Raw genomic sequence first — 19,096 nt, 5'->3', positions numbered from 1 at the left:
TATGTCTACGTGTCTAAAATAAAGGAGTATATGAATACATAAATAACTCTGAAAATCAATGTCAATGTTCTGGCAATGGAATATCCTGGTACTATATATACCCAGCAATCAAAATGACCTGCTCAATGGTGGGTATTCTGTTTAAGACATTAGATCTTAGAATCATATATCTTAGAAAATCATATATCTTAGAATCATATCTTAGAAAAACAGAAAGGATAAGGCTGATTTCACTCAGTTAACAATCTCAGTTTGGAGTTATGATGTAGCTCACTTGATAGTGTGCTTGCTTAACATGCATGATGTCACAGGGTTTCACTCTCAGCACTGCATAATCTGGGTTTGGTGGATCATATATTAAATCCCAGGACCCAGGAACTAGAGGCTGGAGGATCAGAAGTTCGAGGCTACTGTTGGCTACACAGAGGGCAGACTGAGGGTAGTCTGATATCTGAGACATACACACACACACACACACACACACACTTGAATAACCTTGGCTTTTCTGAAAATGCCATTGGGGTGACCAGCAGTAGCCATTAGAGGCTAGACTGTATCAGCAATCTAAGAGAGGTTCATTAACAATGATCATAGGACACTCATTTTGTTTCTGGAAAAGCACATAACTCAGGAGCCTATGACTGATTAATCATGTTTTTCCATAGAATCACACAAAAGACAGTTTAAGTATGTATAATCATATCAATAACAAGAGGTAACAAACAATCTGAAATAAACCCACCCCTTTTGCTTCTCCTGGAGAGAACATGGAAACAAATTCCAAAACCATTTCACATGATGTCTGTCCTGTTTCCTTGGTATGTTCCCATAAGCACTCAGAATACTCTGTATATGAGTCCATTCTTGGGCTGTGTTCCAATCATTGTTCTCATACTCACCCATTGTTCTAATACTCACCCATTGTTCTCATGCGTGCCCATTCTTTTCCTTTCTTGAAATTGTGTTAAACTGTGCAAACTCGCCTAGGTCTGCCTCAAAACTCCTGTTGTTAAGGCATTCTAGTGTTAATTCTATTTCAACGCTCCAAATGAGGCTTAAATCCCCTCACCTTGTCTATTTTTATTAAAAAATAATTGTAAATACCAATAAAGTGCAATGTGACATTTTTTATATATATTTACAAATGGAATGACAGAAATCAAGCTCATTAACGTGTAAACATATACAACAGGATGTTACTGGTTCAGTCTCCATGAGCCCCTACATGTCAGATAAGTTGGTTTTGTGAGTTGTCTTGTGGTATCCTTGACCCCTCTGGTTCCTACAATCCTTTCTTCCCCTCTTCTGCAGGATTCTCTGAGCTCAACCTAATGTTTGGTGTGGGTCTGCATATGTTGACATTCAGGGGAGAGAGAAGAGTGGATAAGGGTGAGGGATGGGTGCGAGACTGGAAAAGGACTGGGAGGAGAGGAAGGAGGGGAAACTGTGGCCAGGGTATAAAATAAATGAATATATATATATATATATATATATATATATATATATATATGAGTTAAAAATTTCCTTCAGAAAACCCTCACAAAGAAAATCCCAGACAGCATGAAAAGCCACATCATAGCAGATGCATGACAGTATCAGCAGGATAGATGGTCATTCATTGTAAATCTAGGTTAAATTGATAGTTATTCTCCTTAAGTGGTTCTAGGATTGTATGAATTTAGATATCTTTGTATTCCTTTCTACATGTTGAAAACTTATGCACAAATATGCCCAGACAAGATTATATCATTGAAAATTATCTCATTAAATATGTATTGAACCCTCCCAAAGAACATGGATGAGCCTGGAAGGTATTATGTTAAGTGAAATAAGCCAGGTACAGAACAGTTATCCCATGATGTCATTATGTTTGGTATGGATACAAGTGGAAGTCATTGATGTAGGGTCTGGAATGGTGGTTAATGAAGAGTGTTTGAAGTGGTGATGGTGAGGATAACTAAAGGACACTATCAATTAAAAAGTCAAAATAAATATTAAGGAGCTACTGTAAGCTGTAGTGACTATGGTCAATAATAATGTTCGGCTTATTTCAAACTTTAAAACAATGCATTTTCAAATGTTAAAGGGACTTGATGATTTAAATGTGACTAAGAAAGCTTTTTCTAAGTAACACATGGCTTTTAATTCCTGCAACCTCAACACTGATTTTGGGTGGGGAGTAAGTATAAATGGCAGCAGTAGTTTATAATAATAGCCTAAATTCTCTCAATAACATCCAAATTTCCTAATATATATGGATCCTGGTTCACAAGACCACTGCTTGGTATTTATCAGGTAAATAATTATTTGTGTGAATGAATTTAACTGGAAGCCAGATAGATGGGCAGACATTGGTTTCTAAATGGGAGTAAGCTGTATATTGAGCTGGACATACTACCAGAGACTGCGGGGAGAGCTTGTAGCTTGTGAGGGAAACTTGACAGGGAGACCTGGCTGAAGAATAAATTAATATGCTAGGAAGCAGATGTGCCCAAAGTTAATACAGGAAGATACAGATAGATGTGAAAGAATGAATAAGATATAGAGGACAGAAAGAGGCTCAATATAAATATAAGATTGGGAGTGAACCAGGCATGGTGAAACACACCAGTGAACTCAACACTCAAGAAACAGGAGAGTCAGGCGGTCAAAGCCAATCACACCCCCTGAGTTTATGAGATAACAAAGGTAAGTAAAACTATTTGCAGAGAGGTTAGAGGACTCTGTAGGTAAAGCCAAGCCTGTGGACCTGACTTCAATCACCCATGTGGTGAAAGGAGAGATCTCACAAGATCTCCTCTGACTTCTATGACCACAAACATTCATAAGTAAATAAATGCCATTATATCTAATTTATTCATTATTTATTTATTTTGAGAAAGAGCTTCTCTGTGTAGACCTGGCTGTCCTGGAATTCACTCTGTAGACCAGGCTGACCTCCAACTCACAGAGATCCACCTGCCTCTGCCTTCTGAGCGCTGGGATTAAAGGCATAAACCACCAATCCTTGCACAATTATATTCGTTTTAAAGAACTGATTTCAGCAGCATTGGAATAAATCAATGGATTTATAATTTGATCCCTATATGAAGATTTTAGAAAGGATTAGCACTTGATTCACTCAAGGTCCATATTCTCTTCTGTTTTAAGAAAATGGAGATAGCCCTGTTCATTAATTTTTTTTAACATTTATTTACTTATTTGTGAGTGTGTGTTTGTGTGTGTGCATGGTTTATGTATGTTAGAGGGTAACTTCTGGAAGTCTATTCTTTTCTTCTACTGTGTGGATTGCAGGTATCAAACTCAGGATGTGAAGTTTGGCAGCAAATGCTCTTACCCACTGAGCCCTGTTGCGCGCCCAGCAACAGTTATTATTCGCACACTTTCTAGCTAATTGCTGAAGTGCACAGAGGGCTAAAATCCCCAATGCAACACTTGTTCAGAATGCTTTCCCAGAACCAGTTGTATCTTGGGAGAGGTTGTCTTCTTTGGACTTCCTCTGCTCCCTTGACCCTGGTATCCTTGTCAGAATTTTCATTTAAACAGGATTCTCCATGTGCTACATATACACACTGAAATCTGCCAAATGCTAGTCTATTGAATTCAAGCTGACTTCATCCCTGGAGTGACTGTGACCAGTAAGACATTATTTAATTTACTTCAGGCTCATTTGTGCAGCAGCTGGGACACAGCCAATGGAGCTCCCGTTTCTGCTTGGTGCAGACAGGGAAGATGGAAGAAAGAAAACAGCGTCAACTGAGAGACGAAAGATGGGAGATATCTCCAAGAAGCCCCGGATCCCTGTGTTCCCAGAGACAACTTTATGTACTGTGACTCAGCACCTCTGGCTCCTTCCTGTCTTCTGATAGTTTAACCCTCCCCCTGGAAAATCTATTTCTTTGTTTATCATCCAGAGTTTGAAAGCTACTTATCCAAGCTTCTTATGGAAAGAATTAATGCTAATGGATTTAGAGCCAACCACACCAGTCAAGATGGCAACCGCATCCACGAAAGGATATGCTCTTTTCCTGATTCTTTCACCCTGGGGAAAATGATCAATAGGAAATTTGGAAAGGATGTGGGAGAGAGGACAGCATCTCCTGACACTGACAAGGATTTTGTCTGTCCATCAGTAACTCAAAATTTGATGTTTTTTAACCTTGAAAATTTTCTTCATTATTTCTATAAGAAGGAATCTGTCCTGGTTCCCTTCCAAACACAAGCTGTTCAGAACAGAATGGTCTAGAACTGTCCTGTCCAAAACAAGAGCTTTTAGCCATATTGACTTCTGAGCATGGAGAATGTGGCTAACCCAAACTGAGATGTCCAGCAAAGCATGAAATGTAAATTGCATTAATCACATAAAGAGTAATTTCAGTTATTTGCTTAATAATTTTGCAATATGGTTACATTTTGAAACCATATTTAGCTATATTAGACTAAATAAATGTAAGAGAAAGGTTAATTTTGCTTGCCAATTTTAACATTTCAAAATGAGACTACTCAAAAATTTTAAATTAATGCATAATTGTGTCTTATTTAATGATTTGTAGATATTATCAATGCAAAGAACTGAGAAGCCATTCTAGACAGAATAAGGTAATGTCAGGATTTATCTTCACCCTAACTCAATTAAAATGTTAAGTTACAGTGAAGTAGCAGATCACACACACTTAAGCTATGGTTTTAGGAAACACCTATCTTGACTGGCATGGGCAAAGGGAAGAAATGTCAGAAAGACATCATAATTGATTATAAATTAAGTATAATGAATGTAATGTTTATTTTCTTTCTCTAGACTGTCCAGACAAGTTACACACATTTATAACCAGTCCTAGGGTGATTCTCAACAATTTAGAGAAAAATTTGGAGGTGGTTTGTCTTGAGCTCAGTAATAGCATCTTGTGTTTGAGAAGGCTTGTAAGAGATAAATCTTATCTAAATAGGAAATATTTATCAAAATATTTATTGGATATTTTGTCAACTGTGTCCATGGCACTCTATTAGTCATATCTCATCCTTCCTGTTTCAGACAAGAAATGCCAAATAGGAGGCCATAAAGACATTTATTGTGTCAGTCTAGTATGTTCAAATAAAATAGGTTGGAGATTTTTGTGAATCCATTATATTACCAAGATTCAGTATTCCTCTGTTGAATATTCTGAATACTTCCTGAATGCATCCACTTTGTTCTTATTGGATTGACCCTTTCAAATCATCTCTTAGAATTGTTCTCTGAATATTTACTATTTCTACTGAAAAGCAATGAGCCATTTTCATTTCTTGGGTTTTAGGTGGGCTACAACTATAGGATTAACTACATGTCAAGTTTCAAGTGGATGAATTGTTGATCATTGCAAAAACTATGCTATATATTAACTTTCTTGGGAAAAAGATATTATGATGGAATTGGACTCATATTGATTCGTGGCTTCCAAATACTAAGTTCTTGCAAGTATCTCAAATAGGTCATTTATTTATGTGTTCATTGGTAGGTAAAGTCACCTTTCCATGAGGTAAATAATTCGCAACATTGCTGCCAACCTTTCTGTTGACAATTTATGAGGGATATTAAAAATACTATATAATCTACAAATGTTTAATAAAGAAATGATACAATGTTACCAGAGTTTAATGATTGTCAGTTTAAAGCCCAAGGTTATAATTTTAAGACATTAATTCTAAATGAAAGAAAAAACACAAAAACAAATCCAAAGGAAATCAATAGAGTATAATGCCATTTGTGTTGAAAGTCATGTTATTATCAGAGTTGGTGAGAAATAGCAAAGGATTGTAGAGATACATATGCTTTACATCTCATTAGGTCAAGAAGAAATAATAAAGTTAATAATATTCATTGCATGTTGTAAAGGTTGGTAGTGATATATGAAAAGCTCACTTTAATTTGCATGAGAATGTGTGTGTGTGTGTGTGTGTGTGTGTGTGTGTGTGTGTGTGTGTGTGTGTGTCTATGTGCAGATGAGTGTCTATATGCTGGGGTCACCATGGAAAAGAAGTTTCTTATTGCATTATTGTAGATAATACTTAAGATATTTGAAACACACTATCAATTTTAATAGTAACTCTAAAAGTGTATGAGGATTAAGTTTTTCTCTAAATTTATTGAGCTAATGTTGTTGAAAGAAGTAGGCATAAAATCTTAGTGACTCTTTGTTAAACTTCATCACTCTATACTCTTCCATCCCAATCTCAAAGGACCTACATTTCAATATGGATAGTGTGCTTCAATGTCTGAACTATTTAAAGAGCTTTTTAATTGCACAGAATCTCCTCTGTATCATAAGGCAGATGGTCTGAATTAGGTGAAATTGCACTGACCAGACTCCCTTCCAGCCACATTTTAAGATTAAGGATATCATTTAGATTAAATGCAACATCTTCATTTTACAGAAAGGATAGGTGTTGTTTTCTTTTTTCTGAATTGACTCTACAAAACTGGGCAAACACTGTTATGAGACTACAATGCTGAGATACCATGAAACATTCATGACCATTCTTCAGCCTCTTCAGAGTTGTGATCCAATACAGAGCAGAGTTATGAATTTTAACAGACTGACAACAGGTTCATTCAATAGATGTGGGGGCAGGATTCAATATGGCTCTTGTGTGAGCATAAAAATGAAGGTACTTAAGATAAATTAAGTTGGTTTCAGCCATTGCAAGTTACTATAAACACCATTAATCATTGGAAAAAGTGAAATGGAAGGTAAAAACATTTGTAACCATAAGCATGTATTCTAAATGGAATGATAGTTGTGTACATGTCTCAAAAATAGGAGACATAAGTATTCATAAAATTCATGCCTTGTTGAAAAGATATATTTTCATACATCCCTAATAAAATTAGTGTCCACTTTAGATAAGAACAAGAATGCTACATCCCAACACTTCAGTGTGATTTAGAGATGAAAATTAGGTTGAGGCCATTTGATGAACTCTAGACATTTTGGTTATAAGATTTAATCTTTTCCTTTCATCCAGCCACTCCAAGGCCCTGAAGACACACGTAAAAGTAATTATTATTATAAAAACTAACAATTTGATTATTTTCTTCCAATAATAATCATAAAAGCTGTTTCTGCCTCCACAAAACAGCCTCTTACCCTTGAATTTTATAACATTTTAGGATGGATTTGGAATTTTTAAATTGTATAGATTGCAGACATATGTGAACCCATATAAATTCTATTATTAAGATAACTATAGAATAATATTAATGACTAATAGGACAAATATTTTTGGCTCAATTGTTTTAAACTTGCTGGTATTTTATTGACACCTTAATTGTGATAAAGCATATATTTTTACACAATTATCATTAACTTACAAACTAAGTCCCTGCATATTTCAAGTAGTACAGAGATTGTTACAAACAATCTCTGTGGATCATTTAGTATTCCATGTTTTTAACACAAATGTAATCCACTTTGCATTTTCCATTTAAAATGCATAAAGCAAAGTGCATCATAACAGGATGTAACTATGTATTAATCAAATTAGCACAACACTTCAAAGCGTTGGGCTTTCTGCTGGTCTTCTTTGAGATCACAATTCATAAAGGAGAGAAGCTGCATAATGAAAGTCTTGGCAAAGGAGCAGCTCATTTTCTTTCTAGAATGATATAGAGTGGGTTAATTTTCATGATGGCAAAATATGTTTAGAAAGGGTAGCAGTGAGCATTAAGCTAAAGAACAGTAAATGGAATTTTGAATAGTAGGGTGGTTTTGCAACTGATAAAATACAAACTCTACAATCATTTCATGACACAACAGAACTCCAATGATCTATTGTTAAATTATTATATCTTCATGACAAATAAAAGCCAGTATAGTCAGTATTCATATTCAAAACACACAGGGTTTCCTTTGTCAGTGTGAACAGCATGTTCTATGGCACAGAAAATATGGAATCCAGTGCATAAATATTACACCTTAGTGCAAACAAATCATACCCAATACTATACCTTGTAATGGTAATTAAATAATAATTGATCTTCTCATCAGTGTTTGGCTTTGCATTATTCTAAATATGTATACAGTAAATCACAAAACCAAAATTATCTAGGTGGAGCCAAAGACAGAGAGGATATTAGATAACCAATAAGTGGAATTCAATAATTTCATTGAATATACATCTGACAGTTATTGTTAGCTTCTCTATGAACTCCAAGCTTCCCTTCTAATGCTACTAACAAATAACAAGAAAAGGCAAATTTCCTTTTAAGTAATTATAAAACTTTTTTGTGTCATAGGAAACAATAAATTGGTTACACTTAGAGAAACCTACTTCCAGATTTTTTTTCTCGAAGTGTGGTATAAAATTATTTTAGCAATAGGTTCCAATTTTCTTTTCAGTCTGTCCACAAGATAGAAAACAGGTAATCTTGAGTGAGATTAAGGGGATTTAATTTTGACTGTATGTGCTGCTTCACACAAAGGATGTACACTTGCTTGGTATGCAATCTACAATGTCTGTATGTCATAGGGTTACAGAGTAGAATTGCCGGGGAGCTGGGAGGAAAGAAAGATGAGGGTGTAATGACTGGTTGAACTTGGGAAAAGAGAGAGAGAAGAAAAGAAATGCCAAGCTGTCTTATTGTCATGAAGGAAAGAAGCAACTAGGATAGAAGGGCAAGAAGGGGGAAACTGGGGAGACATGAAGGCTGTCATCAGTGCAGACAGGGGAATTCAAGAGACACTTTGCTTCGGTTTCTCCAAAATGATGTACTATTGTGGTGGGGGAAGAATTAGAGAAGCCCAGAGGAGTTTACAGTTAAGAGTATTGTGCTGAGTCTATAGGACTATGTAGCTCTCATGCAAACTTGATACTTGATTTTTGTTTAAATTCTGATGATCATTTCAGCGAAGATCTAATGTTTTAAACCCAATTATACACATTATGAATATTTTTAAAAAGAGAGATTGCTAGATGCAGTAAAAAGCAACAACAGTCCCTTATGGGAACCACTGAGAAATCAGAAATGTTTGCACTAACCTGTGTCACATGAGTTTCTATGGAGTAACATTCACATAAACAAGTTTTTTTTTTCCTTTATATTGGTCAGATTTGAAGAAAAAAAAAACCTTCCGAGGTGAGTGTATTTTGCGTATAGGGCCATTGGTGACAAGTTTTGGTCTCTATTCTATATATTCTGGGGAGCACCTTTAAACCTTTGTGATGAAGAAAATGTCCTCGGGTATTGACTAATGACTCTAGGGAGAAAAAATTGTTCTGATTAAGACCTAGGAGGGACCTCAGTCAAAGGCCAATCCTGTATCCAGGTAAGTTGAAGAATGAAGATAAAGTAAATGAAACCTTTGTATATTTTACTCCACAATTTACATGTGCATTAATATAACTATTCTGAAGGATTTGTGGGATATAAGACAAATTTGTGTTATCCCAAACTCATTTTTAAAGTAAATCTAAACATTTAGCATGAATATATCTTCAGTATTCCATAAAGAAAGTATATGTGAGTTACATAATAGCTTGATTCTGGAAGAAGAAATAAGTATGGTAGTTTTGAAAGAGAAAGAGAGACAGAGACAGAGAGAGACAGGAGAGAGAGAGAGAGAGAGAGAGAGAGAGAGAGAGAGAGAGAGAGAGAGATATGCAGGAGACTATTTGGGTCAAGTGCCACATCATTTCAAGGCGCCACACTCTGAAACACCCAAATGACTTTAGTAAACACATCACAGGCTGTCCTGAAAACCTTCCCAGAGCTACTAAAAGCCACAGTTTATACTTACATCCATCACTGATTAGAATCCCACAGCAGCAGGAAGCAACAGAGCCTTTGACTTCAAGACTTTCTAGTGAGAGCAAAATAAAATATTTCCCGCTGACCTTGTCCAAACCTGATTTTCCCCCTGGCTTTGTTAGGGGTGGGGCAGAAGTGTCAAGAGGCTGGACTTTAGCTCGAAGGACTCTTCTGGGAATTGATTTGGTGAAGACCCTGTTCTAAAACCCCTTGGACATATCACATAGACATATAGGAGGTGCAACAGTCAGTCTGTGAGTAGGCAACCCTGGTGGTGAGCTTTTGACTTTTGAGGGTCTCAAGCTCTAGGGTGCATTGGGAATTTCCGAAGTATTTTCTTAAAACACTGACACCACCACTCTCCTTCCACTCCCACTCCCCACCCTCCCACCCCCCACCCCCCCACCCCCGCCATGGCCATGCTTCACCTGGGAATCTAACAAATTTCCACATGATGTGGCTGTGGGTGCAAGTTCCACATGCTCAGAAAGTCTGCTTTCATCTTCCCCTAAGCGAACACTACACTAAGTGATTATTCCACCCAGATGACTTTGTTTTCCATTGCTAATCTTAGTAAGGCATCTCCTCTTTGCATGTGCTTGTATGTTGTCTTCGACCATTTCTGCATTTTTTTTCCATGATAAAAACCTTGTCTCCTGCTGAAGGTCTGCTCCTCCTTTCACTTATCACCTAGTGCTGACTACACAATAGATGCCTAATAAATGGCTCTTGAATACACAATGAATGAAGACATTCTGAAGTGTAAACTTACAGTATATTTTATCCTTTTGATTTTTCTTCATCAAAACTAGTTATGCATTAGCTTGGCCTGATACCAACTCCATTTTCTTCTCACTTTATATCTTTCTTTTTTCTTATGCATATAGACCTCATTTACAAAGAAGAGGAACACATATTATGGCTTACATACTTCAACATGAAAAGCATATAAAAGGATTTTATAGCCATACTTCTATTCTCATTAGCTAAGTGTATTAGTAAAAGCAAACCTATTACATCTTCCTTTTGGGAAGCCAAAAACATCTGGAATTTATGTTATGAGAACTAGCTCTGACAGACTATTTGACATGCACATCAGTGCAGAGGGGAAAAATACACTAGAGGAAATGTTAAACTAAGTTATGATGCTGTCCTGCCAAGAGCAGATTGAAGCTAGTTGTTGGCTGTATCTTGAAGATGCATTAAAATATGAAGGCACAGAATGGACAGCTGTTTCAGAGAGATCAAGCCTACATTATCCTAACTGACAAATAAATGTGCATTATAATATATAATTCTGGTGGGGGGGGGGCTCCAGATCAGAAATAACTCTTAAGAGCAGGGCTCAAGTGATTTGTCACCAGCCCTCTGGAAATGGTGCTTGTGCTATGTTGTTGTACAGTCTGCTTTTATTTAATGGGAGCTATATCATTTTTATTTGATTTCTTATTTATATTTCAGAATTCTTGAAAGGTTATTCTGCTATCAAAGTGAAACTATGTATATACTGCCAACCCATTTGAGCTCATAGATGTATAAATAAGAGATTTCCCGTGCCCCTGGCTCCTCAATTCTCACTGAGAAGTTCCGTCTTTCCTACTGTGATCTGTGAGAGTAAACTGACATCATATATCTGCTCTCATTCCCCTACAGTTCCAGAAAGCTTTCAAAACTGAAGGAAGGAGAAAAACATTCTCTCTCTCTCTTTCTCTCTCTCTCTCTCTCTCTCTCTCTCTCTCTCTCTCTCTCTCTCTGTCTCTCTCTCTCGCTCTCTCACTCGCTCTTGCTCCCCCCTCTCTCTCCATCAGGATACACAATACAATATTTGAAAAACCTACGCTGGCATCACTTTAGACCTTCTTGGAAGCAGCCTGAAGGTTTGTCCCAGCCTTCTTCCTGTGCATGTGTAAGGATCCAATTTAAATATCTCTCCCTGGAAATCCACACCACCCTAAAAGAGATATGATGAAGTGGCTTCTAGCATCACTGTTGACCAACTTTTCTGTAGAGTTAGATCCCCTTCAAATCCCTGGGGAGATATGGAAGAGTCTGGATATTGAGCCTTGAATAAAAGCAAGAAGAGTCCCTCAATTATAAAAATCATATTATATATTAAAACTTGACATGTGAGAAGCATTTAACCTCCAATATCAAGACCATAACTACAGAATTTCAAGTACAATAATTGTCATATGTGATAGATGGTATGACCTGACACCTGACAATGGCCTGAAAATTTGAAATTTTATGATAAACATCTTTTCAATATAAGCAATCAAACAATCTGTCTATAGGAATAAGAATAAGAATATCCCTCTACCTCCCTGACCTCTCCTGAGCCCTATTCCTCCCCAAGGTCCCCATCACCCCAGGATCTCTCTGGGCCTGTGGCTGCAGAGAGCAAACCCACCTGTATAGAGTGGACCTGCCCAGACAGAAAGGACCTCCGTGAGTCTGGAAATACCTCACTTTTCCTTCCCTTTCTGCCTCCCTGACCTCTCCTGAGCCCTACTCCTGCCCAAGGACCCCATCACCCCAGGATCTCTCTGGGACTGCGGCTGCAGAGTAGTCCTGCCTGCATAGAGTGGACCCACCCAGACAGGAAGGACCTCCTTGAATCTGGAAATACCTCACTCACTTCTCCATCTGCCGCCCCAAACTCTCCTGAGTGAGGAGACTACCAGGAGAGGCAAGACCATCCATATCTACAGACATTGAGGTCTTGGCCTACACACACCACCGGGTGACATGAGGAGATAGAGAGACCGCACCTGCAGCCACTGGAAGAAGAGATGGGAAGAAGGCAGAATAAGAACACACTCAACAGAAAGACCAATATGACACCACTGGAATCTAGGGACTCCACACCAGCAATACCTGAAAAGCACAACACAGAGCAAGAAGAAAAAACACAGACCCAAAAAATCTACTTCATGAAGATGTTCAAGACCCTTAAAGAGGAAACAAGAAAACCTCTCAAAGAAATAGAAGAAAAAACAAACAAAAATTCAAGAAATAAGTAATTCTCTTAAAGAATCTAAAGAAAAAAACAACCAAACAAGTGAAGGAAGCACTGGAAACAGTTCATGTCATGAAAGCCGAAATAGAAACAATAAAGAAAACACAGAATGAGGGGATGCTGGAAATACAGAGGCTGGATAAACGATCAGGATCTAAGGATGTGAGTATAACCAATAGAATACAAGAGATGAAAGAGAGAATCTCAGTTGTTGAAGACTCACTAGAGGATATACATTCGACCAAGGAAAATCTCAAGTCCAACAAATTTCTAACACAAAATATCCAGGAAATATGGGACATTGTGAAAAGCCCGAATCTAAGAATAATAGGTATAGAAGAAGGTGAAGAAATACAGCTCAAAGGTATATAAAACATATTCAACAGAATCATAGAGGAAAACTTCCCTAACCTACAGAAAGATATGCCTATGAAAGTACAAGAAGCTTACAGAACACCAAATAGACTAGACCACAAAAAGAACTCCCCTCGCCAATAATAATCAAAACACCAAACATACAGAATAAAGAGAAAATATTAAGAACAGCAGAGGAAAAAGGTCAAGTAACATATATAGGCAGACCTATCAGAATCACACCTAACTTCTCAATGGAAACTTTGAAAGCCAGGAGGTCCTAGATAGATGTCCTACAAACACTAAGGGAACATGGATGCCAACCCAGGCTACTGTACACAGCAAAGCTTTCTATCACTATAAATGGAGAAAACAGGATATTCCATGACAAAACCAGATTTAAACAATACATATCCACAAATCTAACACTACAGAAAGTCCTAGAGGGAAAACTCCAACCCAACCAAGATAACTACACTCACAAAAACATAGGTAATAGATAATCCAACTTTACCAAACAGGAAAAGAAACAGGAGGGCAAAATCCACAGACAATGACACCACTAAAGATAAATCCAAACAAACAAGAACCCAATCAATAGACATTAATATCCCTCAATGTCAATGGTCTTAACTTGTCTATAAAAAGATACAGGTTAACAGAATGGATACGAAGACAGAATCCATCCTTCTGTTGTATACAAGAAACACACTTCAACTTCAGAGACAGGTGTTACCTCAGAGTAAAGGGTTGGGAAAAGATTTTCCAATCAAATGGACCCAAGAAACAAGCTGGTGTAGCAATCCTAAAGTCTAACAAATTAGACTTTTGACTGATTTTAGTTTAAAGAGATGAAGAAGGGCATTTCATACTCATCACAGGAAAAGTCCATCAAGATGAAGTCTCAATCCTAAACATCTATGCCCCAAATACAAAGGCACCCACATTTATAAAAGAAACATTACTAAAGCTCAAACCAACATAAAACCACACACACTTATAGTAGGAGACTTCAACACCCCACTTTCACCACTAGACAGGACCACCAGACAGAAACTTAACAAAGAAACAAAGGATCTAACAGAAGTTATGACCCAATTGGGATTAACAGACATCTATAGAATATTCCATTCAAATACAAAAGAATATACCTTCTTCTCAGCACCAAATAGAACCTTCTCTAAAATTGACCACATACTTGGCAACATAGCAAACCTCCACAGATCCAAAAAAATTGAAATAACCCCCTGTATCTTATCAGACCACCACATGTTAAGATTAGAATTCAACAGCAATACACATTGCAGAAAACCTACAAACTCATGGAAATTGAATAACACCCAATTGCACCATTCCTGGGTGGAGGAAGAAACAAAAAGTGAAATTAAAGACTTCCTAGAATTTAATGAGAATGTAACAAAACATACTCAAACTTATGGGACACTCTGAAAGCAGTGTTAAGAGGAAAGTTCATAGCACTAAGTGCCCACATGAAAAAACTGGAGAGTAGTCACACTAAAGAATTGATAGAACAACTGAAAGCGTTAGAACAAAAAGAAACAAACTCATGATGGAGGAAGAGTCGCCAGGAAATAATCAAACTGAGGGCTGAAATTAATAAAGTAGAAACTAGGAAAACATTACAAAGAATCAATGAAAAAAAGAGTTGGTTCTTTGAGAAGACCAACAAGATAGACAAACCTCTATCCAAACTAACCAAAAGGCAGAAAGAAAGCATGCTAATTAACAAAATCAGAAATGAAAAGGGGGATATAACAATGGATGCTGAGGAAATCCAGAGAATCATCAGGTCATACTTTGAAACCTTTACTCCACAAAATCCAAAAATCTAAAGGAAATGAACAATTTTCTTGATAGATATCATTTACCAAAACTAAACCAAGAGCAGATAAGCAGTTTAAATCAACCTATAACCCTAATGAAATAGAAGCAGTCATCAAAAGTTTCCCAATCAAAAAAAGCCCAGGGCTAGATGGCTTCACTGCAGAATTCTACCAGAAATTGAAACAAGAGATAATACCAGTAATCCTCAAATTGTTTCACACAATAGAAGCAGAAGGGACATTGCCAAACTCTTTTCACAAGGCTACAATCTCTTTGATACCCAAGCCACACAAAGATACAATTAAAAAAGAGAACTACAGACCAATATCCTTCATGAACATCGATGCAAAAACACTCAACAAAATACTGGCGAATCGAATCCAAGAACACATCAGAAAAATCATCTACTATGATCAAGTAGGCTTCATCCCAGGGATGCAAGATGGTTCAACATACGAAAATCCATCAATGTAATCCACGATATAAACAAACTGAAAAAGAAAAACCGCACGATCATCTCACTAGATTCTGAAAAAGACTTTGACAAAATCCAACATCCCTTCATGATAAAGATCTTGGAGGGAACAGGAATAACAGGAACATATAAACATGATAAAAGTATTATACACCAAACCAACAGCCAACATCAAACTAAATGGAGAGAAACTCAAAGCGATTCCTCTAAAATCAGGAACAACACAAAGCTGTCCACTATCTCCATAGCTCTTCAATACTGTACTTGAAGTTTTAGCTAGAGCAATAAGACAAGAAAAGGAGATCAAAAGGATACAAATTGGAAAGGAAGAAGTCAAACTTTCACTATTTGCAGATGAAATGATCATCTACATAAGTGACCCGAAAAACTCTACCAGGGAAATCCTACAGCTGATATAAACCTTCAGCAAAGTAGCAGGACACAAAATTAACTCAAAAAAATCAGTGGCCCTACTATATACAGATAGTAAATGCAATGAGAAAGAAATCAGAGAAACATCACCCTTCACAGTATCCACAAGCAACATAAAATATCTTGGGGTAACGCTAACCAAAAAAGTGAAAGACCTGTATAGTAAGAACTTTGAGTCTCTAAAGATAGAAATTAAAGAAGATACCCACAAATGGAAAGATCTCCCATGCTCTTGGATAGGTAGAATCAACAAAGTAAAAATGGCAATTTTGCCAAAAGTAATTTACAGATTCAACGCAATCCCCATCAAAATCCCAACACAGATCTTCACAGTACTTGAAAGAACAGTACTCAACTTTATATGGAAAAGCAAGAAACCCAGGATAGTCAAAGCAACTCTGTACAATAAAGGATCTTCTGGAGGTATTACCATCCCTGACTTCAAGCTCTATTATAGAGTCATAGTTCTGAAAACAGCTTGGTATTGGCACAAAAATAGACAGATAGACCAATGGAATCAAATTGAAAATCCTGATATTAACCCATACACCTACAAACACTTTATTTTGACAAAGATGCTAAATCTATACAATGGAAAAAAGATAGCGTCTTCAACAAATGGTGCTGGCACAAGTGGATTCAGACATGCAGAAGATTGCAGATAGATCCATATCTGTCACCATGCACAAAACTTAAGTGCAAATGGATCAAAGATCTCAGCATACATCCAGCCACACTGAATCTTCTAGAAGAGAAAGTGGGATAAACCCTTGAACGAATTGGTACAGGAGACCACTTCCTGAACATTACGCCAGTACCACAGACACTGAGGTCTGCAATTAATAAATGGGACTTCCTGAAACTGAGAAGCTTCTGCAAGGCAAAGGACACAGTCAGTAAGACAAAACGACAGCCCACAGAATGGGAAAGGATCTTCACCACCCCTACATCTGACAGAGGGCTGATTTCCAAAATATACAAGGAACTCAAGAAGCTAGCCACGTAACACCAAACAATGAAATTAAAAAGTGGAGTGCAGAACTATATAGAGAATTCTCAACAGAGGAATCTGAAATGATGTTTAAGAAAGTTCTCAAAATCCTTGGACATCAGAGAAATGCAACTCAAAACAACTCTGAGATACCATCTTACCCCAGCCAGAATGGCCAAAATAAATAACACCAATGACAATCTATGCCGGAGAGAATGTGGAGAAAAAGGAACACTCCTCCATTGCTGGTGGGAGTGCAAACTTGTAAGACCACTCTGGAAATCAGTATGGCGGTTGCTCAGAAAAATGGGAATAAGTCTAACTCAGGATCCAGCAATTCCTCTCTTAGGCATATACCCAAATAATGCACGTTCATACAACAATGACATATGTTCAACCTTGTTCATAGCAGCATTGTTTGTAATAGCCAGAACCTGGAAGCAACCTAGATGCCCCTCAACTGAAAATTAGATAGAGAAAATGTGTTACATTTACACAATGGAAAATGTGGGAAAAAAAAGCAATAGAATCTTGAAATTTGCAGGCAAATTGATGGAACTAGAAGAAACCATCCTGAATGAGGTAACCCAGTCACAAAAAGACAAACATGGTATGTACTCACTCAAAAATGAATTTTAGATGTAAAGCAAAGGATTACCAGCCTACAATCCTCTTCACCAAAGAAAGTAGGAAATAAGAAGGACTCTAAGGGAAAAATGCATGGACCCCTGAGAATGGGAAGGAGCAGGATCTCATGAGCTTATTGGGAGCATGAAGGTAGGGAACAGGTAGCTGCCAGAATGAGAGGAGGAGAAGAGGAGAGGAGAGGAGGAAATGGAGGAGCAGAAATGTTGAGTTGGGGGAAGAGTAGAGGAGAGCAGGATGAGAGATACTCTATCAGAGGGAGCCATTATAGGTCTGAGGAAAGATCTGGCACTAGGGAGATTTCCAGAGATCTACAAGGATGACACGAACTGACAATATAGGCAATGGTGGAGAGGATAACCTAAATTCCCTTCCCCTATAATGAGACTGATGACTACTTTTTATGCCTCCCTAGAGTCCTCATCCAGTGGCTGATGGAAGCAGAGGCAAACATCTACAGATACACACTGAACTGAACTCTGGAACCTAGTTGCAGAGAGTGAGGAATGAAGATCAAAGGGGTCAGTACCAAGCTGGTGAAACCCACAGAATCAGCTGTCCTAAACAAGGGGGAGCACATGGACCCCAGACTGCTGTCTGGGACAGGACTGAATCAGAGCCCTGAACATGGATGTCAATGAGGAGGCCTGGGCACTCTAAAGGGCCCCTGGTAGTGGATTAGCATTTTCCCCTGGTGTAAGTAGGAACTTTGAAAGCCCATCCCACGTGAAGGCCTGGACACATGGGGGAGGGCCTAGGATGATGTGGTGGACTTTGGGGAGCCACAGTCAAGGGCCCTACCCTGACTGGAGAGTGGAGGGTGGATGGGGTGGGAGACAGGTGGGGCTGGGGGGAGGGTTGGGGGGAAGGGAGGGAGAAGGGATTGACAGGTGAAACAAGCTTGTTCCTCATTTGAACTAATAAAAACAATCAAAAAACACAAAAAGAAGAGGAGGAGGAAGAGGTGGAGGAGGAGGAGGAGGAGGAGGAGGAGGAGGAGAAAGAGGATCAGGAAGAGGAGGAGGAAAGGCAAGGGCAAGGGGAAAAAAGGGGAACGGGAAAGAAGGAGGGAGGAGGAGGAGGAGGAAGAAGGGTTCCAGAGGGAGTGCTAGGGGATGAGAAGGGAGACCATATATATATATACCATATATATATATATATATATATATATATATATGGATGAAATTGTCAAAAATGTTTTAAAATTGCCTGATGTCTCAGTGAAGTCTTCATGAAACAGATTATGACTGAAAACTTTCACTGACCTTGAAGGGCTGTTGCAGCTATTCCTCCACCCTCTCTGTGGAACTAGGCTCAGTATCCCACAGAGTTAAAGTGACCTACAGTATGGGAGAAATGAAACACTGAAGAGAGCTAGACTTAGCTTTCTATGTAGTAATAAATCTAAATTTAGTCTTGGGGAAAAATGTAGGTTGCACTACTGGTTAATGGAAAGGAAAGCTCTGGAGCATAGACCACAAGTGGCTCTGACATAGTGAAGCTCCAGTGAATATTATTTTCAAGTTTCTGCTCACTGTGAATCACATTCAA

This window comes from Cricetulus griseus, chromosome 2, assembly GCF_003668045.3.
Source record: "Cricetulus griseus strain 17A/GY chromosome 2, alternate assembly CriGri-PICRH-1.0, whole genome shotgun sequence".
NCBI classification, from domain to species: domain Eukaryota; kingdom Metazoa; phylum Chordata; class Mammalia; order Rodentia; family Cricetidae; genus Cricetulus; species Cricetulus griseus.
The sequence above is the reverse complement of the archived record's forward strand: the minus strand, read 5'-3'. Positions refer to the sequence as shown.